The sequence below is a fragment of the Thamnophis elegans genome, chromosome 6 (genome assembly GCF_009769535.1).
Source record: "Thamnophis elegans isolate rThaEle1 chromosome 6, rThaEle1.pri, whole genome shotgun sequence".
In the NCBI taxonomy this organism is placed as follows: domain Eukaryota; kingdom Metazoa; phylum Chordata; class Lepidosauria; order Squamata; family Colubridae; genus Thamnophis; species Thamnophis elegans.
The window spans coordinates 25858417-25875154 of NC_045546.1; the positions used below are offsets into that span (position 1 = coordinate 25858417).

The following is a 16738-nucleotide window of genomic DNA, read 5'->3' on the forward strand; positions in this document are numbered from 1 at the left end:
GAATTTGTTTGCAAAAAGAAATTTGTTTCTTTAAGTGAAAATTGAGGTCAGCAGGTCAGAGCTTTCTTTGCTTCTAGATGAATGAAATGAATTGAATAATGCCACTGTTAGATAGCAATATGTAAGCTAACGACAAAACAGTACATTAGAAATTTGGACATGATAGATCAATGATATTATGATACTTTATGCTGGTTATTCTATGCACATCATTCATCTTTGAAAAATAATATATAAAATAAATATAAATTATGGTACTATTTTTTAAAATTCCTTTTACTCATTGTTTCCATTTTGTTTTACATAACTGAGTTTTATTATTAATTGGAGGTGAAAGAACACCGAGAGCTATTTTCATTGGGTCAAATCTATCAAAGTTCAGATAGGGCAGGCCATGCAATCCCTGCAATCCAAGAGGAAGGTGGATATACAACAAAACAAGTAAAAACTAGAGTCCAAGAATCAGTAAAGCTAAAGCATTTCTTAACCTTATTGGTTTTAGTATATGTTTCATTCTGTGTTGGACATGACAGAACCAGCATTGTCCTAAATGAGTGCAGTGATGTTGGTTAAGAAGTTCTAAAATAGTGTGAAAACGCTATCTAAATTTGTCAGCAGCCCACAACATCACATGTGTACTGTCTGTGTCAAATATATTTGTGCTGCATTTACAAAGCACTCCTATAAATCTTACATCCTGCTAGCAATTTCCCATTGACCTTAGTTTCAACAAAGCAGCTGTATCATATACCTTCAGGTCACTATGGCCTTTTTCTTTTTTTCTTTTTTTTCGCAAAATTCCTCTTTCCATTACCCAACTTGATTACTGCTGTTATTTTTCAGATGTTGGCTGAGCAGAAATTGTTTGAGAGAGCTTCGCTGTAGTCATGCCTGGACATTCTATAATTCTTGATTAAATACATTCCCACATGTCATTTTAGATTATGATATGTACATATTTACCCATAAAGATGTTGTTTCTACAGAGTAGCAATGTTACATATTCACCAACCAAGAGTCAATTTTTCAATCACATTCACTGATTTTACAACTATGGGTAGATAGCATTAGTAATTTTGGAATAGAAAAAAATGTTTTGCATTTATCCAGAAGGTTTCTGAAATGGCTTATGTTTTGTGCCTCAAAATATCTCTTCTTCATTTTCTTTCATCTATTCTTAATTCTCACTTTTAAATTAAATTTACATATAACACACAGGTGTGTGTGTGTGTGTGTGTATACATACATATATATGATAAAAGGAGGCTGTTACCTGTAAAAATTATTATGTTTAATAAGATGCAGTAATAATATTTTTATGCTGTAAACTAACATCAGAACAATTTTTTTTCAAATTGCTTCTTTGCTTGTTTATAGCTTTGAATCTCAGAAATGGAAATTTCAAATTGTGTGAATGGAATTTTCTAAATTAGCTGCAAACCATTTGTCAACAGCAAAAATTTCATCACACTTAGTTAAGATTTTATGATTATTTCAATTGCCGAATACCTTGAGATGTATAATTAAGAGTGATCTAGAGTATTTCCTCAAGGATCAGTTCTCCATTCCTTTTCCTCATATCGTCTTAAGGGTGGGGGGAACTGGGAAACCCAATCACTAATTGCCTCTGTTCAACAAACTTGTTTAAAGCTAGGTGCCTAAATCATGTACATGCTTACACAAAGCTAACGTTGGGCATTATAATGAATATGCCTTAGTATATGATAGAGCAGGATCAAAAATATTGAAACATAATTCCTGAATTACATTGGAGCATTTGTAAGGACTGATTCATGCTTGTGCATTTGTGGGTTACCAATTTTTTTTATTACTGGCTCAGGTGGGTGGGCGGCGTCTCCTGCTGCCGCTACTACATGTTCGCCCGATCCGGGCCGAACCAGCAGCAACCCACCTTTGCTTGTATATAGTATAATTATCATCATAAAACAGTAGGCATATACTCTGGGTTGTATTTTGTAACAAAAGGGAAATACAGATTCAAGTTCACTTTACATCTTGGTGATTTCATGAACACATCCATGGGGTTTATGGGAGTATTTTGTCATTGTCTATCTCCCATTTAGCCTATAGCCCTAGTGTAGTATTTCTTGATGCTGTCAAGTATCATTCAAATACTAGCCAGCTGCAACCATGCTTGATTTTTGAGGGGATTCGACAAGTGTTCATACATCAAGAGTTTACAGTTTGTTACTAAAATTTGGGTATGTAATTCTGCATTTTTTTTTCTTTTTGTTCTAAATTAAACTATTCATTGTCCTTAAGCCATCTTTCTGGAAATATATTAGAGGTAACATATTCTATCATATACTGTTTGTAACCTTAATCCAATTACAAGCAATATGAAAAAAATACTTTGCAAATACATAATGCAATTTAATAATTACATTTTATTTAGTTGAATTTTTTTTAAAATAAGGTACACTGGATTTTAATGACATTTTCATGGATTGTCAATGAATTAATTTCCATTTATACTATTTTTTAATTACTATTTTTTAAAAAACAGAGTAGCTCTAATATTGTAACACTGTCCAAATGTATTGAACTATAAATCCCATGAACAACAATTTAAGAGTCTGTTACATGGGGCACAGGATGGCATACAACCCGGCGGGGGGTAACACCTTGATTATCTCCCCCACCACCGCTGCATTCTTAACTTTTAATTTTTTCATCTTTCTTTTTCATCTAGCTCCCATTTTATTGATGTATTGTATTTTTATGCTTTTATCTGTAAAGCATCCAGAATCTCACTGAGAATGAGCTAGGCAGTATCTAAATTTGATGAAGAAATAAAGTGATTAAAGTTCAAGTTAAAATAAAATAAAGACCAAGAAACAGATTGTTAGAAAGCTGTTTTTTATTATTTATATTATTATTATTTATATACTTTATTCATTAAACATGAAACTCGGCCAACTGAACATTCAAAAATGCATCCCAAATACCATTGACAGGTGTTAATGGTTGATATGGTTTGCTGCCAGCGTCCTAGGTATCAACAAAGTACCTTCTTAAAATATAAGATGTTCCGAGTTGCGCAGTTTTTTGCAGTTCTGCTGGTGTTATTGCAGAAAGCTTCAATTTGTTGATGTATCTTGTAAAATTCTTGGATATGGTGCCAAGTGCCCCAATGACAATGGGTATCAGTGTTACATGCTTCATCCATAGCCATGTAGTTTTGATGGCCAGGTCGCGATATTTCATTATTTTTTCTAGTTCTTTTTCTTCGACTCTGGCATCTCCAGGAACAGCGATATCAATAAACTGTACAGTTCGGCCGTGATATCTGGCATGTTGTGCTCCAAATGATGATCCGTTTATATTCGAAAGTCCCACAAGATCTTCACCTTCTCATTTTTGATAACTTTTTCCACTTTATGTTCCCATGACTTTCTAGATACAGGTAAATCATATTTTTTACATAATGACCAGTGGATTAATTTAGCAACTCAGTAATGTCTAGCTTTGTAATCACTTTGTAATTATTATTATTATTATATACTTTATTCATTAAACATTATTTTTAAATTATATTAAATTAAATTATTATACAATTGTATCACAGCGGTCAGTTGTTTCGCCAGATTTGGCATTGGTTACTAGTCGGGCCCCACCCAGGGGCCTAGGACGTCGTAACGTATTTTCGTAATATGCGTGCAGATCCAAGCAGTGCGGCTTTTTGCATTTGACTGATGGTGATTTTGTCAATTTTTAACTGTTTTAAATGTAATTCCAGTGCTTTTGGAATAGCACCCAGTGTGCCAATTACCACTGGAATTACCACTGCTGGTTTGTGCCATAGTCGTTGAATTTCTATTTTTAAGTCCTGGTATTTTGCGATTTTTTCATGTTCCTTCTTGGCAACCCTGCTATCACCTGGTATTGCAATATCTATGATTGTAACCTTGTTTTTCTCAACCAGTGTGATGTCTGGTGTATTATGCGCCAGTATTTTGTCCGTTTGTATACGGAAATCCCACAAGATCTTGACCATCTGATTTTAGGTGACTTTTTCATGCTGATGTTCCCACCAGTTTGTTGCTGTTTTAATATTAAAATTTTTGCACAAATTCCAATGGATCATTTGCGCTACTGAATTGTGCCGCAATTTATAATCAGTCTGTGCGATTTTTTTACAGCAGCTGAGTATGTGATCAACAGTTTCATCAGCTTCTTTGCAAAGTCTGCATTTGGCATCATCAGAGGATTTTTCGATTTTGGCCTTAATGGCATTTGTGCGGATAGCTTGTTCTTGCGCAGCCAGGATTAGTGACTCTGTTTCTTTCTTTAATGTACCTGTTGTTAACCATAACCAAGTTTGTTCACTGTCCACTTTATCTTTTATTTTTTCCAGAAATTGGCCATGCAGTGCTTTGTTCTGCCAACTCTTCATTCTTGATTTTATCACATCTTTTCTGTATTCTTGTTTCGTCTGTTGGGCCTTCAGTAGATTTTTGTTCTTTACTTCGATTAATAGATGTTCTTGACTTTCTTTTAAATAATCAGCCAGTGCATGTTTTTCTTCTTCAACTGTTTGCTTCACTTGTAATAATCCTCTGCCACCTGATTTTCGGGGCAGATACAGTCTATCAGTATCACCACGTGGATGTAAACTGTAGTGCATTGTCATTAGTTTCCTGGTTTTTCAGTCCAAAATGTCCAAATCAGCTTGTGTCCAGTTAACTATACCAGCTGTGTATCTTATAACTGGTATTGCCCAGGTATTTATGGCCTTGATTGTATTTCCACCATTCAATTTAGATTTCAAATTTTTCTTAACTCTGTTGGTGTACTCTCGCCTGACAACAGTTTTTACTTCTCCATGCTTAATGTTATCCAACTGCAGAATGCCTAAGTATTTGTAGGCTTCATTTTCTTTGCATTTAATTAATTGGCCATTGGGCATTTCAATTCCCTCACATGCAGTGATTTTGCTCCTTTTTATGGATACAGTGGTGCATTTTTCCATGCCAAACTGCATTGAAATATTGGTGCTGAATTCTCGGACTGTGTTTGTCAATGATTGGATTTCTATTTCTGACTTTCCATAGAGAAATTATTATTATTATTACTATTATTATTGTCAACCTTTATCATTATCTTAGAAAAAATGTCTTAACTGAAAATTTGATTAATCTGGAATAGTGTGGAATATATTTAGCTATGCTTCCTTTTAACATTTCTCACCAGAGAACAATTTGTAATTAAATGGCATAGCATTGTTTCAGCTCCTGACACTATTTCTTTTTTTCCTTGAGCCCATCTTTTCAGGTTGAAAGCATAGAAAGTTATTTTCTGGTAGTGTGATTAGATTGGGGTTGAACTCTCCAGCTGGCAGGCCTGTCTATGACTGGCGGCGGACTGTCCCCAGTGCTTGTCATTTCCTGACATGCCTGACAGGATGGGGACAGCAGCCCCAGACAGGTTCATTAGATGGTGTTTTCTACAGCTGGGCTTAAAATAAAATAAATAAATAAAGCTGCTGGGGCCTTTCTTGTTGGTTTAAACCTAGCTCTTGTTTTGACAAATTTTGATCTGTGCAGTTTTTAGAATTTGTGACACATTTTTGTTTCCTTCGCCTTTGGCCTGCACTTTGTGCTGTTTGCCTTGTTGCTGTTTCAAAAACCTAACATAACTTCCCCCATGAGAGGCATGGAACATGCTTATCAGAGCCATAAAGAAAAATAGAGTCATACAGTAAACTAAGAATAACTGTTCATTTCCATGGTGATCAGCATAATGACAAGGAAAGGAAAACCTTGAGCTCTCAATAAGCCAGTTTCTTTATGATTCAAAAACATACCATTTATCAGAAAATATGGTATGATTACCAGAACCCTGCACTGACAAGTGTCTTGCTTTATGGTGCTGTCAAAAGTTTAAACTGACTTCATAATAGTACTTTACTTTTTTGTAAAGAGACAGATTTTTTTGGGGGGGTAAGGTTTGAGACAGTACAAAATTAATCAAAAGCATGCATTTACTATTCAGAAATGATCATTTATATGGCATAGTTTAATGTCTATAAGTTCTTAATAAGATGCATTAGCCTGCTGTGTTCCATTGATTATTATTGCATGTCGTCAGCATTGTCTTATTTGAATAAAATAGTAATTGAACTGGGTCTAAGGAATGGGCTAATCTCAAATATCATAAAATAAGCTACTGTAAAAGCTTCTTAATTCTCATGCCTTGATTATTAATAAAATTATTAAAATGGTCTTGGTATTGTTGTATTGCAATTTCAGTGCAAGTCTACAAAGACATTTCCATTTTATGCATTCATATCCATGCAAATTTCCACTCTATTTGTTAAATAATAATCCCTATTGAAATGCTAGATCCAGTAATTATAGAAATCATATTAAGCTGGTAATTAAAAAATAATTATTGACTTTTTAAATTTACTGGTGGCTGATATATTCTAGCCTCTATACTAGCTTTAGCACTGATCCATAAAGAGAGTTTATTAATTCTGAATATTTTACATAGTGTAAAAATGGTCACATGCAAAAAACTTGTCAGGTATTGGTGTCTATCAAGATACAAATGAAATTCCTTGCTAGAATCATTTCCTTTGCTTGTTTCCACCAAGCAGCTTGGCATATTACAGCCTTTTATGCTGGCTGGATTTAATGGCTTGCCTCTATCTAGTGCAGCTGAAAACCAAGCCCTCCATTCATAGAAATCTAAGCACTTACCTTTCCTTTGTATTGTTAGTTACTGCTGCTTTAGTTTGTGGTCTCTATGACAACTGTTTAAATTGGGATGGCCAACTGTCATCTGGAGTATTATGGAAAGAAAAGTGTTAGTGAGCCCGTAGTCCCACAGATAGAGCATTTCAATATAATCCAATTTTAATTGAGCTCCAGAGACTTTGATGTGCTGCAGAAGGTTGGGAGAGAGCTATTCCAGGGAGAAATTAAAGCAGCGCAGCAAGGCTTCACTTCTCCAGACTGTCACCATTTTAAAGAAGCATTAGCATCAAACTTAACCTTCCCCTATGGAACATCTCTTTCAGCCTTTCCTGCTTTTTTTTTTTTTTAACTACGCCATATGTTACAAAGGCAAAGGTACTTTCATCTTTCTGTATACATTTTTACACCCTCTTGATTAGATTTGAAAGGCATGTACTGGACTTGGGATGCATCAGAGGCTGTCTCTTGGACCTTGCTTTGCAATTCATAGAAAGAAATAAAAAGCAGGAAAGGGATTAGTTTACAATTGTCATCTGGCATGTGTTGGATTTTTCTCTGAAAGATTGCTGAAAAAGCAATCCAGCTGGATGTTAGAAAGTTAAAGATTAGATATCAGGATTATTTTTAGCTTGGTTTAGCATTTCTCATGAGTGTGTGAATCCTACTTTATTTGAAGATGTGTACATCAGATAAGAAATCACTCTTTAGCCATTTCCACAAAATACTCTTATTTGTCAACAGCAGAAAATACTCACAAGGGAATGAAAAGCAGCAATGAAACTGATATTGACTAATAATTGGACAGAAGGAAAGGAAGACTCTTTAACTGATCACAAGTGCCAAATAATCTCTGGTTTTATTTCATTGATGGCTGCTCATTGATTTCAGTAATTTCATAAACTTACAGCAGTGCATACAAATTTAATTAAAATCAAAAAGCAATTTATTTTGGGGGTCTAACTTTCAAAGTTGCTACTGTTACGAAGTTACATAAAATATAGACATCAAAACATTGAGAGCACACAGTTGTCAGAAATCATAATAAATAAATAAATAAAACAATGGTTAGGACTGATGGTTCCTCTTTATCAGAAGTGAGATATTTATTTCAAGTGTCACTATCAGTCTTAAAGCCATACAATTTAAGAATATATTTATTTATATGGGCAGATCATCCTAGCCCTTGAAAGGCTTAGAGTGGATACTACTGATAATATTCTGTTATTTGATGATAATAGAGATTCCAACTAGATCTGCAATCAAAAGTTGCACAAGTAGTCCTGCGCTATGTTTGGTTAGCCAGCCTAGTTTTCTTAAGTATCTAGTTTGCATTCTCCTCCTCCTCATTAGTTGTTTACTTACCATTTTCTATAGAATTAAGTATCATTATGTTCTGCTTAACTGCTTTAAATAATATATTACCAATGATCAAGTCTCGCAGGTCATTCTATGAGCTGTCTTGAAGGATGTAGCTGAGAAAAATGTCTGGCAGATACCATCCAAACACAGATCAAACAGTGATTAAATGTAATTTTTCCTCTCTTACCTGTTTCTGGCAGGTAGCATGCAGAAACCAAGTGTTGTGCTTTGACATGATTGAAAGAACTGTTACAGGAAGGATTGGAGATCTACAGGTGAAACTCAAAAAATTAGAATATCGTGCAAAAGTTCATTTATTTCAGTAATGCAACTTAAAAGGTGAAACTAATATATGAGATAGACTCATTACATGCAAAGCAAGATAGTTCAAGCCGTGATTTATCATAATTGTAATGATTATAGCTTACAGCTCATGAAAACCCCAAATCCACAATCTCAGAAAATTAGAATATTGTGAAAAGGTGCAATATTCTAGGCTCAAAGTGTCCCACTCTAATCAGCTAATTAAGCCATAACACCTGCAAAGGGTTCCTGAGCCTTTAAATGGTCTCTCAGTATGGTTCAGTAGGAATCACAATCATGGGAAAGACTGCTGACCTCACAATTGTGCAGAAAACCATCATTGACACCCTCCATAAGGAAGGAAAGCCTCAAAAGGTAATTGCAAAAGAAGTTGGATGTTCCCAAAGTGCTGCATCAAAGCACATTAATAGAAAGTTATGTGGAAGGGAAAAGTGTGGAAGAAAAGGTGCACAAGCAGCAGGGATGATCGCAGCCTGGAGAGGATTGTCAGGAAAAGGCCATTCAAAAGTGTTTGGGACTTTCACAAGGAGTGGACTGAGGTTGGAGTCAGTGCATCAAGAGCCACCACACACAGACAGATTCTGGACATGGGCTTCAAATATCAAGCCGCTCCTGAACAGCAAACAACATCAGAAGGATCTTACCTGGGCTAAAGAAAAACAGACCTGGTCTGTTGCTCAGTGGTCCAAAGTCCTCTTTTCTGAGGAGAGCAACTTTTGCATCTTATTTAGAAACCAAGGACCCAGAGTATGGAGGAAGAATGGAGAGGCACACACTGCAAGATGCTTGAAGACCAGTGTGAAATTTCCACAGTCTGTGTTGATTTGGGGAGCCATGTCATCTGCTGGTGTTGGTCCACTGTGCTTCATTAAGTCCAGGATCAACACAACCGTCTACCAGGAGATTGTGGAGCACATCATGCTTCCTTCTGCAGATGAGCTTTATGGGGATGCTAACTTCATTTTCTAGCAGGACTTGGCACCTGCCCACACTGCCAAAAGCACCAAAATCTGCTTCAATGACTGTAGGATTACTGTGCTTGATTGGCCAGCAAACTCGCCTGACCTGAACCCCATAGAGAATCTATGGGGCATTGCCAAGAGAAAGATGAGAGACATGAGACTGAACAATACAGAAGAGCTGAAGGCCGCTATTGAAGCATCCTCAGCAATGCCACAGGTTGATAGCTTCCATGCCATGCCGCATTGATGCAGTAAATGCTGCAAAATGGGCCCAAACCAAGTACTGAGTACATATGCATGATTATACTTTTCAGAGGTCCGATATTGTTCTATATCCAATCCTTGTTTTATTGATTGCATGTAATATTCTAATTTTCTGAGATTGTGGATTTGGGGTTTTCATGAACTGTAAGCCATAATCATCACAATTATGACAAATCATGGCTTGAACTATCTTGCTTTGCAGGTAATGAGTCTATCTCATATATTAGTTTCACCTTTTAAGTTGCATTACTGAAATAAATGAACTTGCACAATATTCTAATATTTCGAGTTTCACCTATAGATCTCCAAGGGCAACATCTTTACCAGCTATGCCCTACTACCTATATTCTCCATACAAGCACCTGGACATATTGCTATGCCTTACCCAAGCAAACATTTCCTTCAGTGTACTTAATTTTTATTTTACCATCTATTTAACAAATAGTATGATCAAATATGAGTTAATGCTCAAGCAAAGGTGATGTAGAAGCAAGTTTTTAAAGTACAGTGTTATTTGGATATATATACTTTCTACTGCATCTATGCAGCTGGGAAACTTCATGAATATTTAACCACACCTTGTTGCTAGTCTTTTTGACATAATATAATTGTTTGCCCACTTAGTAGACACACAAGTAAAAGTAGTAAAAAGTTATGATGACAACTAACCTTTCTCTACTGCACCTATCCCTGGTTTACTTGTTTTGCTAATATCCATGTAATAGTTTTAATAATACTAATTACAGAAAAACACAGTCCAGAGATTAAAGGATAAATGAGAAAGAATCAGCATCAGAATGAAATATACAGGAAATTGAGAATTTGGATTATCATATGGTTCAGTGAAACCTTGTTGTCACACAATGCCATTTTCCTTGGAAAAATGAAATGTTTGTCCCCACCCGAATGATGAATGAATGTTGCTTTTATTTTAATTATATGTTATTTATATATGTCATTAAGTTCTCAACTTTTTTATTTTTCTTTAAAAAAAACAAACACAAATATGTCATCATTTGTCAATCATTAAGACATTGAAGTACAATTTTTTTTTTTGTTGTGTGTATCCCTCCCTCCCTCCACCCCCCCACCCCCCCTCCTCCTTCCCCCCCCCCCGACTTCCCAGAACCCGTACACGGTATGGATTTTTAACTAACACAGTCTAAAATCTATTGAGAAAAAAGAAATAAAGAAATTAATGACATTCTAGATTGACCTTAGCTTCTTCTTACTGAACTGACTTTTAACAGTTTAAATCATTTCTGATCTTAAGCATAGGCTAACTGGAATTTCTTAGTCCCGTATTTATTTTGTATATAGTCAATCCATTTTTTCCAGTCTCGTTTATATCTCTCATTTGAATGATCTTTGAGATATGCCGATATTTTAGCCATTTCAGCTAAGTTTGTTACTTTCAATGTCCATTCTTGGATTGTAGGCAAGTCTTCCTTCTTCCAATATTGCGCCACCAACAGTCTTGCTGCAGTTATCAGGTGCAGAGTCAAATTGGTCTCTACCACTGTAAAATCAGTACATATACCTAGTAAAAATAACTGAGGACTAAACTTTATCCTTCTTTTAAAAACATTTTGCAAGACCCACCATATTTTTATCCAAAATGCCTTAACCTTTTGGCAGGTCCACCATATATGATAATATGTAGCATCGAGAGAACCACACCTCCAACATTTAGGCTGTACATTCGGATACATAGAAGCCAACTTTTTAGGATCTAAATGCCATCTATAGAACATCTTGTAAAAATTTTCTCTCAGATTTTGAGCTTGTGTAAATTTCACATTTCTTACCCAGATTCTTTCCCATGTATCCAACATTATTGGTTCCTCAATATTTTGAGCCCATTTTATCATACAATCTTTAACTAATTCTGTTTCCGAATCCATCTGTATTAATACATTATATATCCTCTTTATATGCATTAAGCTTTGATCTCTTATTTGTTTAAACAGATTATCCTCAACTTGAATAAAACCAATTTTTTGATCTATTTTCCACCTAGCCTGTAATTGCCCATACTGGAACCATGTTTGAACTACCTTCTCCTCTTTTAATACCTCTAAACATTTTAATTGTAATACCCCCCTTTCCGAGGTAAGAAGCTGTCTGTAAGTAATTCTGTCCTGTTTTTGTGCTGTATTCATATTTTCAATTGCGTGTCTAGGAATTGCCCACATGGGTATCTTGTCATTTAATTTATATTGATATTTCTTCCAGACCCGCAATAAAGCATTTCTTAAAATATGACTTTTAAAGGTCTTATCCAATTTTTTGTTGAATAACAGGTAAGCATGCCAACCAAATACCAGATCGTGTCCCTCAATGTTCAATATTCTATCATTAGTTAAATGAATCCAATCACTAATTACAGATAATGCCACTGCATCATAATATAGTTTTAAATTAGGTAGTTTCAATCCTCCTCTCTCACGTACATCTTGCATTATTTTCATCTTTACCCTCGGCTTCTTTCCTGCCCACACAAATTTGTTGATACCCTTCTGCCATTCTAAAAGGTTCGCATCTTTTTTAAGTATAGGTAACATTTGGAAGAGAAATAAAAATTTTGGTAAAATGTTCATTTTCACTGCCGCTATCCTACCCAGCAAAGATAAGTGCAATTTCTCCCATTTTTTCATCTCTGTCTGTATGCTATACCAAAGTGGTTCATAATTATGCTTATATAATTTCCCATTTGAAGTTAAAATGTTAACTCCAAGATATTTGACTTTTTTAACTACCTCACATCCTAGCATCACTCCTAATTCTTCCTTTTGTTTAATATTCATATTTATAGCTAATATTTTCGTTTTTCCTAAGTTTATTTTAAAGCCCGACACTTGACCATATTGATTAATCATATTCATTAAAACCATACTGGATTCCTGCGGTTGTTCCAATATTATGACCAAATCATCCGCAAAAGCGCGGACTCTATATTCTTGCTGCCTAATCTTGATCCCTTTTAAACCATCCAAGCCCCGTATTTTATTCAACAATACTTCCAAAGTTATAATAAACAATAATGGGGACAAAGGACAGCCCTGTCTTGTACCTTTTCCAATTTGAAAAGAGTCTGTCAGACTTCCATTGACTATGATTTGTGCTGTTTGCTGTTGGTATATTGCTTTAATTGACTGTAAAAAATTATCTCCTATCTGCATTTTTTGCAGTATCTTCAACAGAAATTGCCAATTAACTCGATCAAAGGCCTTCTCAGCATCCAAAAATATAAACGCAGCAGGGATCTGGTTGTTCTTTCCCAAATATTCTAATGCATTAATAATTAATCTAACATTACTTTTCATCTGTCTCCCTTGTATAAAACCTGTTTGGTCCGTATGTATCAATTGTTGAATGACCAACATTAACCTATTTGCTAATATTTTAGTAAAAATTTTATAATCTACATTCAGTAATGAAATGGGTCTATAATTTTTGGGTTGAGTAGTATCTTGATCTTCTTTGGGTATCAAAGATATAAACGCTGTCTTCCAAGATGGAGGGACTTTACCTTCCGTTTGAATCATATTAAATAATTCTCTAAGAGGTTCTACCATTTCTAACTGTAAGTTTTTGTAGTAAACCGCTGTCAAGCCATCTGTACCTGGTGCTTTCCCTGGCTTTAATTGCTTAATTACCTGCAGGATTTCCCCCGAGGTTATTGGTTGATTCAATTTTTGCCTGTGTTCTTCTCTAACTGAAGGTATTTTCTCCTTGTCTAAATATTTGTCTATGTCTAAACCATTAATTTTATCCCCTTTATACAGTTCTGTAAAAAATTCCCAGAAAGCCTTTTGAATCTCTTCCTGTTGGAACACCTCCTTCCCTCTGTAAATCAGTTTAGATATATTTCGAGTTTTCCTTTTTTTCCTAATCTGATAAGCTAACCATCTGCCAGGTTTGTTTGCATTACAAAAAGTATTGTGTTTTGCATATAATAAATTAGTAGCTACCTGGTCAGAGATCAACATGTCGAATTGAGATTTTAATATGTTAATAGCTTCCTTAACCTTTGTATCGTCTGGTTTCCTTGTTAACTCCAGCTCTTTTCTCTTAATTTCCTCTTCCAGTTCTGTTCGTTTTAACCCTTGCTTATTTCTATGTGTTTTATTTATATTCATCAAAACTCCTCTCATATACGCTTTGCTTGCATCCCATACAAATTCCATAGATGTACCCTTATTCATATTCAAAACAAAATATTCAGATAGTAATTTTTTACAATCATTAATATAGTTTTCATATCTAAATAAATTTTCATTCAGTTTCCAAAACCTTCTTGCCTGCACTACCTTTCCCAACTCCATCCAAACTGGGTTATGGTCCGAAAGGACTCTAGCTGCAATCTTTGTTTTCTTGACCCTAGAAAGCAAATCATTAGTGGTTAAAATAAAATCAATCCTTGAAAGGGATTGATGCCTGTCCGAGAAGAAAGTGAAGTCATATTCCTCTGCATTTCTTTCTCACCAGATATCTCTCAATTCGAAATCATCCATAATGTCAAAGAAAGATTTGGGTAACTTTGCTCGCATCTTGGTATTTAGGCGGGAAATCTTCTTATCTCTCTTAGTGTCTATCACTCCATTCCAGTCACCCAATAGTATACAGGAACTATAGTCCCACTGTACTAATTTAGCATGAAGATTTCTATAGAATCTATCTTGCTGTTGATTGGGAGCATAAATTCCCAAAAGTAATGTCTTTTTCCCTTCTAAGATTAAATCTAAAGCAATATATCTTCCGAAGGGATCTGCTTCTATTAATTCAGCTTTCATATCTTTTCTTAAGTATACAACTATACCATTCTTCTTTTCCATAGCAGAAGCTGCAAAATGTTGACCAAGTTTTGAGTTGATCAAATATTTTTGATCAGTTGACTTGATATGAGTTTCTTGCAAACAAATTACATCGTTCTTAAACTGTTTAAGATAATGAAATATTTTCTTCCTCTTCTGTGGAGAGTTCAGTCCGTTGACATTCCATGTTAAAATCTTAGTTGTCATCTTTGGTTGGTTGAAGCATTTTTAGAGCTTCCTGCACGGCCTGTTTAACCTTAGGTCTAGCTCCTCCCACTGCTTCCAGATTTGTTGTTGTAGTTCCTTGATCGATGGCCGATGATTGTTGATGCTGTTGCTTCTTAGCTTGTTTCTCCATACGTCTAGTAGTCATGCGGCTAGGTCTTGGTTCCATAGCACCTTGCACTTCTAGAGAAGAGAGATGCTCCATCTTGTCTGGTGGTTGTATAGTTTGCTGTCTATCCTGTCCTTCTTGTGGTCTTTCTCTAGGTCCAGATGGTGCAGGGTGTCCGGCCTTCAATATATTATAATAAAAATCTCGGGCTTTCCATACAGAGTTGAGGCGGTACCTTTGCTTATCAAATGTAAATATGATGCCGAATGGTGCATCCCATCTATACTGTATCTGACGATTTCTGAGTTCTTCGACCAAAAAAGCGTAGTCTCTTCTGGCTCTTAACATTTGAGGTGGTATCTCTTTCAAAACAGCCAGGTCTTCACCGCCAATTTGAAGCTTAGTGTTATAAGACGCTTGCAGTACCATATTTCTGAACTCTCTTGTAGTAAAATATATAACGATGTCTCGAGGAAGCTGCTTCTGCTTTGCCAGCCAGGAGTTAACGCGGTAAGCTTTGTCAATTTGCCAGCCTTGGTTGGTCCCTGGTCTTCCCATCAGGCGGTCAAAAGCTTCCGATAGGATCTGTTTCAGGTTCTCCTGTTTCTCCTCACGCAGCCCCCTTACTCTTAATGCGAACTCCATTTGTCGGTACTGTATCATAATAATTTCTTTTTCAGCATTTTCCACTTTTTGTTCCACCACCTCTGTTTTCAATGTCAAGTTAGCATTGGCATCATTAAGAACCTCTAGAGTATCTTCCACTCCAGAAATATGTTCTGTTAATACAGTTACAAGACTCAGCATGTCATCTCTAATTTTATCAACCTTAGCCTCAAATTTCTCATACAACTCCTGTTTAAGTCCTTTTATTTCACTTTTAATTTCACTTTTAATTTCTTCTTTCATTTCTTTTATTTCCTCTTTTCCCTCCTCTCTATTATCTCTAAATTTATCTTCCATTTTAATTGTCTGTGCATTAAGAGCCTCGCTTAAATTACTCAGAAAAAATTCTTTCGTTAACACATCCCCAGCAGGGGGCGTAGGAAGCGGAGGCTGCAGCTTTGTGCCAGGCACTGAGGATGTGCCCCTGGAAGTGGAGGGTGACGACTTCAAGTTAATATTTGGTTTTGAGGCCATTTCAAAATTTGTCTGCCTGCAGTTAATAAAACTCTATCGCCTAAATATGCAGCTTTAAGTAAAGAGGCTTTTATTTTGAAGTTTAAGGCTTGGCAAAAGTTTCAGTGAGTAAACATTGTAACAAGACCGTTCAACAGATTCGTCACCATTTAACTTCCAAATAAGCAAAGTTAATGAAGGAGTAAAATTCTTCTATTGTGAAACCAAAACATATGATAAGCTATCTCTTTTGTTTTGAATTCTTTTGAAGTCTTGTGAGAATTAGCAAAAAGTGTTCGTTATTACCGGAGAAACCAGCCTGCTCGGCGCCATTTTAAAAGCCTCTGAGTAAATAATTTTTCGGAGGAGAAAAAGAGAAGAAGCTAAAATGTTGATAAGCAATTATTGTCCTCGCAGTAAACGGATTCAGCTCGTGATAAGATTAAATCAAACAAAACTTAGAGCAGAGTGGGAGAGACCTACTTTGTCCTGCACAAGGCAGTTTGAAGTTCCCAGCACGGACAGCCGTTCTGCCTTGGGCTAGCCCCCCTTTCCTTGCAAGCACAAAAGCTGCAAAAATCGAAGAGCATTTGCCAGCAAAACAGTTTCTTCTTTCCCTCTTGCCTGAAGGATAAGAAAACCTGATAAGACGTCAGATGGAAGATCCTCTAAACAGGTACGTAGCCAGGAATTCGGAGGCAGCTGATTTTTTGCTGCCTTCACCAGTAGGCTCCTCCCAGGAAGTCTCTTATATATGTCATTGTGTGTCTTCCCGCCCTATCTGTTGTAAGCCGCCCTGAGTCCCCCCAGGGAAAAGGGCGGCCTATAAATAAATTT

General features: G+C 35.9%; 1 protein-coding gene across 2 annotated transcripts in view; it reads left to right on the forward strand.

Moving 5' to 3' along the window:
- Positions 1-16738, forward strand: part of NBEA (neurobeachin) — a 384945-nt gene that overhangs the window by 271292 nt on the left and 96915 nt on the right. The gene's annotated exons all lie outside the window — the stretch shown is intronic.